Source organism: Lathyrus oleraceus, chromosome 5 (assembly GCF_024323335.1).
Source record: "Lathyrus oleraceus cultivar Zhongwan6 chromosome 5, CAAS_Psat_ZW6_1.0, whole genome shotgun sequence".
In the NCBI taxonomy this organism is placed as follows: domain Eukaryota; kingdom Viridiplantae; phylum Streptophyta; class Magnoliopsida; order Fabales; family Fabaceae; genus Lathyrus; species Lathyrus oleraceus.
Genome location: NC_066583.1, coordinates 7,202,259 through 7,211,395, shown reverse-complemented (window position 1 = coordinate 7,211,395; position 9,137 = coordinate 7,202,259). Strand labels below are relative to the sequence as shown.

Below are 9,137 nucleotides of genomic sequence, written 5' to 3'. Positions count from 1 at the left end.
TGCACACCCCTACTATGAATATACTTTTCCTTTTCAACACTATGTTTATAGGAAACCTTGGACCTGAAGAGTTTGAACTATTAATTAACAACCAAGTTTTTTACCTATTCACCATGCCTAGCCCGATGACTAGTGTCCATAACCGAAACAATTGGCTCTACAACCTGGATGGAATGCCTTCTCCTGTTAGATCTGTTGAAACCATCCAAGATTATGAGATTCTTGACAACCAGATTCCTAATGCTGAGTCTGATCCGCAGACACCAATTGGTTACCATGATGCTGCCTCTCCACCTCATCCTATCCCGTCCGCAGAATCAGCAGTACCTGATCTTAGACATCATATGCCCGGAACTGATTATAATACCGTTATTCAAGCTTTGATGTCAGAACAAGATGCCATTAGAGAAGAGTTAACTATGATGGGACATGAATTTTTGGAATACATGAGTAGAATGACAAATCAATTTCACGAGTTGCTACACCATGTCAATTCCTTTGCTCCTCCGACGAGAGATTCTACAAGTGGCTAGAAGAATTGCAGTTAACTAGTTTTAGTCTTAGGAAATTTATAGTTTCATTTGACAATATTTTTAATCTTAGGATTTATTTTTCGCATGTTTTATTTTATCTTCAATCAAATATTACATTATGTTTATTTCTATGAAGCTACTGGCATTATTGGTTAAATTAAATTTCATTTTGATCTATGCAGTGTCTAAAATTACCAATGATGATATATATTATATGCTACTACTTACATGGCTTATTAGAGAAAAAAATATATATTCTATGGTGTAGTAAAGTAGCAAATATAATAAACAAAATAATAAAAATAAAAAAATAAAAAAATAAAATAATAATAAAACAAAACTTGTCACAAAAGTTAGCCAATGCATGCTGCCACCAGGCTATCACGACCGTTGCAAACTCAGAAGTGTGACGAGCGTCACACATGCTGTCACGGTCGCCACGCACCCCATGACGCCCGTAACGCATGCTGTCACGAACGTGACAACTTGATTTCTCGTAAATGTTGTTGACCGTTATGTCATGAACGTTACCCCCCATTTCAATTCATCTTTATCCCCATTCAACTCACCTCTTTACTCCATTCCACTCACCTTCATCCCCATTAATTTTTTCTCACCCACTTCTCTTCCCAATTTCAAAACTCTTCCTATAAATACCTTCTCTACATTTCTTCCTACACCACATCATTCCAAAAAACCATTCTATACAAACAAATATTTCATCTTTTTTTCCTTTCTCCTTCTTTCTACCTACCAATCAAAATGGCGGAAAACCAACATCAAGAAGTGCAATTCGGAAATATTATTTTCCGAATTGAAGATAGTAACTATCAACGGGAGCAGTTTATTCGTTTCCAGCAACGCGGTGTCACATCTACCAGGTACCCAGATTTCAATTGCTTACAAGAATTAGGACTACATCAAGGTGTGCAATGTCTGCTTCGGTTATCCGATTTAACTTTTCTGTGCACACAAAATCACCCAATATACCCATCACTCACCTTGGAGTTTTTAAGCTCTTATTCATACACCACTCCAACCGGTGAGGGCGAGTACTTAACCGGTGTCGCAAAATTCCGTATGTTCAACACTGAGTACGCACTATCTCAAGAACAGTTGAGTGTCATGCTACATTTTCCTGAAGGAGACCACGTCCACCCAAGAATCCCTCCAAACTCAGATTGGAACACGGTCGCATTCGAACTTTTTGGAAAAATATCTGGTGTGGTAACCACAAATTGGGATGCATTACTTGCTTCACACATACACAACCCCACTATCCGGTATTTTATCCGCATTTTGCAAAACACCATCTTTGGAAGAGCCAACAACAGCAAAGTCAACGCGAAAGAATTATTCTTCCTACACTGCATCTTTTCAGCAGATACAAAGGTAAACACCGCCTCTTTCTTACTCCACCATATCCGTACCCTTTGTGCTAGAGGCAGTCAACTTTTTGTGATTGGAGGATTAATAACCACCATCGCACTCAGTTTAAATCTAGGGGACCGACTTCAGAATTTGCAATCTTTGCCACCCCTGTTTATGGATATCAGCTATTGTTGCTCCTGCCGCTTAATCAAAAATAGGGTAGGCGGGAATTATTATCTTATGGTGAATAACCAAGAAATCCCAAGCGTCGTTATGCCTAACATTGCGCTCACCGATGTTACTAACCCCAACAGATTCATCTACGATCTGAATGCTCCCGAACCTACCATGCCTACACAAGCAAACCCGCCCCCAGACGAGTTTGATGAAATGGAGCAAGGTGATCAAGGTCCTGAACAACATTCTGTCCCACATATTCCTTCCGATAATGTAGCTGGTCCATCCTCCCGACGTCGTCGAAGAAGAAGGCCTGCAACAAATGATGACATCATGGATGCTATTGAACATCAAGCCCAACGGCTTGATGCCATGCATGCGCAGAATAACGAAGTAATGCAACTGATGCGCCAGATGCAACAACAACAAGAGAGGAATGCAATAACCGACCAGAGGTTCACTGACTTTCTTAATAGGTTTGATGACTTGGCAGTACGTGAACGATCACCGGGTCCGAGAACAAGAGGACGCAGTCAGAATTGAGTTTACGTACCCTCTTTTCCTTTTTTCGTTTTTTTTTAAACATTAGGGACGATGTTTTATTTAAGTGTAGGGGGGAAAACTTTGTTTCAGTCATGTTAAGATTTCCTATCAGTATGTTTATTTCCCATTCAAGTATGTTATTTCCCTTTCACAAATAAATTTTTTTATGTTATTTCCCTTTCAATAATAAAAAAAAAATTCTTAAGTCAAGTCCTTAGTGTGAAAAATTCTTATTATCTATTCCCCTCAATTTTCTTGAGCCATAACAAAATTCAACACACTCAATAAGTATAAAGGCTGCTTATTTTATAAAACTTGAGTGAAATTAAGACAAAATTATTACCGCCCCAACACTCTAAAAACCTCAGCATGTTAGATCAGTTTAAGTACCTATTATACCAACTCCTTGAACTTTTAGTTTTATAGTAACCCTGAGTAGTTTATACGAGAAGTCGGCACCATCTTAATAGCAAACTACGTGGAGAGCCGATGAATACAAGTGAATGATCCCCAAAACAACATATTAAAAATCAGGAAATGCACTAATTAAGTTAGGTGATCCTTACCCGATCATTTAATCCAAAGGTTGCGGACCCTACAAAAACATAGTATGAATGATCCATTGTGAGTTGCTTCAGCGGTTTCTGGTGCTGAACTTGGTAGGGCGGACTACGGTCCGATCCCCCGCAATTTGCAATAGACTAAATAAAGAAGTTATCCAACTTATGTACCAGAACTTCTAACTAAAAGGGGATCAGAATCGCTAATCGGTTACTCCACTATGTGCGCGAAAAGATAAAGGGCTTAATGTGATTTCGCTCGAATGAAAACGGGTGAAATAAGAGTAAAAGAACTAGGTTGAGCTATAATAGCATGACTCGAACTGGTTTGCATAAGGTGGGGTTATCTAGTGTTGTTACGGTAGCTTTTGATGTTACGATTAAACTCAGGTTATTTCTAAACGAGATTTACTTGCAACCTATTACGAATTGATGTGTGTTTGGAAATTTCATCTGGCTAATATTTTAAAATCGATTTCTACATTGTTTCTTGCTTGAGGACAAGCAAAAGTCTAAGTGTGGGGGAGTTTGATAACATGAAACTATATCACATTTTTAGACTTGATTTAATTAAATTATATCGTTATTTGATTTAGTTTATTTTATATTATTCGATATTACTCGGTATTTTCTTATTATTTATTTCAGGTATCATTATTTAAAGCATATGTGAAAAAGAAAGAAGAGGGGTGCAAAAAGAGGATTTTCTAGGAAAAGCAGCAAGCTGAAGCACCAAAGACCAGCCCACGTTTGGAACAAAGGAAATGGCTGTCACGACCGCCACAAGCACATGCCGAGCGTCACGTCCCGAGTGAACGTTTTTCCCCTAAATTTTCTCATGCACGCTTTGAACCACGCTGAAGACTCATTCTACTACGGTTATTTTGAGAGGTGAATATAAATAGACCTCACAAAAGCCAATTGAGGATGATTCTTGATCTCTCTTCGCCGTGCAAATTTTTCCAGCAATATTTTTCCAGCATTATTTTTCCAGCACTCTAAATTTCCAAGCAATTTATTTCCTTTTCTTTTCTAGTTTAATTTCCGAAGCATACAGTTTATTTTCTCACGATAGTTTCTACACCGGAAATTATTGTGTAATTTTACTGGATCTAACCTTACGTTAGATCATAGTATTTTATTTCCTTGTTTTATTTTCCTATCTGATAGAGAATTGTGAAGAACAAATCCAACCGGCTTGTGGTGGAGTGTTCGAGCATCGAAGCTAGGAGATAAAATCCAGAATTCTAGTATTTTTCCAGGTTCATTAATTAATTAATTTATCGTTTTAATTTATATATGCTTTGTTCCGATGTTTATATATATTGTTTGTTTGATATAGCCGTATTTATGCATGATTATTGTTTATGCATGTTTATCATGTCTGGCAAATTAACTTAGATATCGGTATGTAAAGTAAGCGGAATAAAGGAATCAAAATTGAGTTGGTTTAAATTTATTTCAAAATATAGTCACTCTTTTTCTGGTCTCAATTTACAGAGTTAATACCAAGGTTTTTGTACGAGAGTAAAAGACATAAAGAAGTTAAAATCAATAGAACGACAGTTTGAGTTTTTAACTAGACAGTGTAAATTGAACATTAACTTTAAATCAGGGCGAAAGCAATTTTTAAGGTTAATTAAATTCTAATCATTTTCAAAAATTATTTTTAAAAGTTAAATGTGAGGACGAGAGTTAAGCATTTAAGTTTAATCATATAATCTAAGTCAACAGAGCGAGAGTTTGAGACGAGGGTGTTTAAACGATTAGTATTTTCTAAAAAGGAGTTTCTATAGATTCTATTATTTTCAAAAAGTCATTTTAGATTTAACGAAATAGTGAGAGCGTATGTTAAAATATAAAGTCATAGTCTAATTCAACAGAGCGAGAGTTTGAGGAAAAGACTTTTAATTAATAGTGTCTACTGAAAAGACTTATTTTAAAAGTAAGAAAAAGACCAACGAAGATTTGATTCCCTAATTACGACGAACTACATACTGATATCCATATTATTTGATAGTTTATCTAGATCCAAATTTAGTTTTACTTTTCCCCCTAATCATTAAAGTATCATCCGCCTTAGCTTTACGCAGTAACCCTAGAAAAACGGTAGATCGATTCATTAAGTCCCTGTGGGATCGATATCTTTTAAAACTACGCGATTAAGCTGTGCACTTGCAGTTAGTACCCCGATAGACTCATAAAGTCGCGATCAAGTTTTTGGCGCCGTTGCCGGGGACTTTTATTTAGTCGATATCGTAACTCTCCTGTTACACTGTAGAGACTTAGGCAATTTTTATTTTTATTTTTCCCTTTTTTTTCGTTGATTTGTATGCCACACACTCGCTCACAAGGCGAGCCGTACTACTTACGAATCAACGACGTTGAACGATATCTCCGATTATTATGACGAATTCGGGAGTATCGTGTTAGAAACAATCTTCCTCCAATCGAAATTCCTGATCTCAAAAATCTTCGTCCTTTAACAATACCAGCGATGGCCGAACCAGCTCGTGCTCTTCGAGATTACGCTGCTCCATCGCAAGATGAGCCGCATTCGAGTATTGCTCCACCCGCAATCGAAGCGAACAACTTCGAACTTAAACCTTCGTTGTTGCAGGCAGTGCAACAGAATCAATTTTCTGGAAATCCTACCGAGGATCCAAACCTTCATTTATCCGTATTTGTCCAATACGCTGACACTGTTAAAGCTAATGGTGTCACTTCATAGGCGATTCGACTTCGTCTCTTTCCTTTCTCGTTAAGAGATAAAGCTAGAAGATGGCTTCAGTCTCTTCCTTCCAACTCAGTCACCACATGGAATGAGTTGACGAAAGTCTTTCTTGCCCGATATTTTCCTCCAAGCAAAACAGCTATGTTGAGAGCCCAGATAAATGGATTTAAGTAAAAAGATAACGAATCTCTTTTCGAAGCATGGGAAAGATATAAGGACATGATGAGACTTTGCCCACACCATGGTTTAGAAGACTGGTTAGTAATTCACACCTTCTACAATGGTCTTTTGTACAAACTCTTGATTTAAGGTATTGATCCTAGCTGGTTTGACCTCATTGCTTCCCTAATGGGCAACTTCTAATGCGTCCCACATAGCTTTGGCAGTCTCACAATAAGAAACATGATAATACTCATCAATATTGAGTGTGGATATGAGAATATTTTGTGCTTCCCAGTCAAGTGACCATAATTTCTCATCATAATCATTCCATTGATATTCTGGTTATGGTACGACGATGCCTTCACCATTGGTCATTGTAATTTGATTAGGACCATTGATGATGATGTCCCATACACCCTTATCAACTGAGTTGATATGGATACGCATACAAGCTTTCCAATAGCCATAATTTTCTCCGATGAAAATAGGTGCTCTATTGTACGCCCCTTTAAGTTCCATAGCCATTTTCTAATAAGGAAATATTAAGAAAGGAATTAACCGGAGCTCGTGATACCACTTGTTAGACGATAGGTTTCGATCTAGATGGGGTGAGTAAATCACTAGTTAAAAAAACTAACAAATCTTTTTTTGAAATGTTTATGGCAAACGGAAATAACCCAGATCAAATCGTCTAGCCGAACCTCTATCGAAAAGCTCGAATATGTGATAATGCTATTAATGTATGATAGTGAACACAAATTGATCAAATACTTTTAGTCACTTCCAATTGAATGCTAAGCTACAAGGATAATCTATTTCTAATGATCAATCACACAAAAAATCTATTGAGACAAATTATCGAACACCTTGTCTACAATCGATATTGTTTGGAAATTTATGTTAATTTATTGATCTTAAAACCCAATCACAACCTAAAGGATTATGATCAACTTCAACAAACCTTTTTAAAAATGTAATAAAAAATTTTATCCAAACATATTGATCGCACGATCGATGAACTCAACAATTTTCAAACTGAAAATAAAAGAGATAGAGAGAGTGTGTGAGAGAGGGAGGGAGAAAGAGTACAAAAGGATTTGTTTAGGTAGTTCCCCAATCGGCCTTACTATGGGTACGTCTGCCCTCAATTCGAACTCGAATTGGGATAATAAAATTAATCTTACTTTACAAAAGTATGTATATATTAGAGATGTAGCAATCCAATCCTACAAACCCTAAGTTTGATGTTTATTATGACACCTTCTCTTCCCTTGATCAAAGCTTGATCAAGTAACTCAACAATGTCGATTTGATTCACCGTCTCATGCTACTGTTTTATAAGAAACCCCCTTATTTTTCGTAAATTTCACTCGATCGAATCCAAACCACGAATTATTGTAATCCAAGATTTACCAATATGATCCTTCGTCTCATGCTACTCCTTTTCAAGAACCCTCCGTTCTTTAAAGCCTTCACTCGATCGGATCTAAATTGCGTAATCTTGTTCAAAACCTTCAAATCCCAAATTGATCTTGAAGGAAAATACCACCTTGGTTTTCTTATTTGAAACCCTCAAAGATCTCAACCCAATTTACAATTCAATCAATCTTAAATTGGATGTTATCAACCCTAATTCTAGATGGCACACAAACAAATAATGACTATGTGTAGTTTGTTTGTGTGTATGCATAGAATGAGGTTGAAGATGTTGAGAATTCTTTGAAATCCCGGTTTTATTTAGATTTTCTCTAGAACCTTGCTCTAGAACCTCACTAGAAATGATTCATGTATGAAGTATTTATATCCATGCATGTTTGGAGGCAAAAGGAATGCAAAAGATTTGAAAAAGATGTGAATTTTTGGAAAAATATGTTGCATGAGCCAACCTGTGTAACTCATGAGCCGACCTGTTTGAAGCATGTGCCAACTTGTATAGGTCATGCATCGACTTGTATAGGTCATGTGTAGACCTTTAGAGGTGACACATCAAACAGAAGCTACAGGCTTTAAAAATGCAGGACATGTGTCGACCTGAAAAATAGATGCGTCGACACATAGAAACCTTTTTCTTCTATGTGTCAACCTGAAACATGTATGTGTCGACACATAGGTTATTTTGTCCATAAAACTTGTTTTTGATAAATAAAAAATAAGCATAAAACCTTTTCCAACTTATTTCCAAATGTTTTTATGCTTCCTAATACTAAGATGCACATTGAGAATCAGAGGATACCGTCCAATATATATAAACGATAATGTGTCCTAGTTTTGACATCATACAAAATACATCTAATGGAAAGTTGCACTCGTATTATTTATGGTGGAGCCTTTGGTGATGATAGCAAAGTCGAAATCGAAGAATTTGTCGACTCTAATTATGCAGAATGTATGGATCCCATAAAATCTATTTCTTGATATATGTTCACTATGTTTGGCCCAATCAGTTGGAAAGCGACACTTCAGAAGGTTGTTGCATTACCAACCATTAAAGCAGAGTATATTACTCTCACTGAAGATGTGAAAGAAGCATTGTGGCTAAAAGGTTTTGCTAAGGAGCTGAAACCTCAAGGTCGAGTTATCATTGTTAAATGTGATAGTCAAAGTGAAATACACCTATCAAAAAATTCAGCCTATCATGAACGAACCAAACACATCGATGTGAGGCTACATTTTATCAGAGAGATAATCGAGCATGGAGAAGTCCAAGTGCTGAAGGTTTCAACTGAAGAAAATGTTGTTGATAGGATCACTAAGACATTGTCAAGCTGCAAGTTTTTCCACTGTATGCAGTTGATAAAGTTGCATGAAGAAAGCTAGTTTTTCCCTTGATGTTTGTAGAGTTTGTTCCAAGATGGAGATTTGTGAGGACTTATACCGAACTCAAATCTCGACAGGGATAACTTGATATTTTGACAGGAGTTTTGCATGTTGAAGTTGAAGTTTGTTCAAGCATGTTGTCGAAATATGTTAACTTGTATTTTATGTTAGTATGTCGAATTGGGCCTTTTGTTAAACACAATTGTTTAAGTTAGCTTAGTAGTCTATGAATAGACTAGT

At 36.6% G+C, this 9,137-nt stretch overlaps 1 non-coding gene across 1 annotated transcript; it reads right to left on the bottom strand.

Annotated features, from left to right (window-relative positions):
* Window positions 1–6,059: 6,059 nt before the first annotated feature.
* LOC127088883 (small nucleolar RNA R71) lies at window positions 6,060–6,166 on the bottom strand. The gene has a single exon (XR_007790694.1). It is a non-coding gene; the product is annotated as a small nucleolar RNA R71 (small nucleolar RNA).
* Between the last annotated feature and the right edge of the window lie 2,971 nt (window positions 6,167–9,137).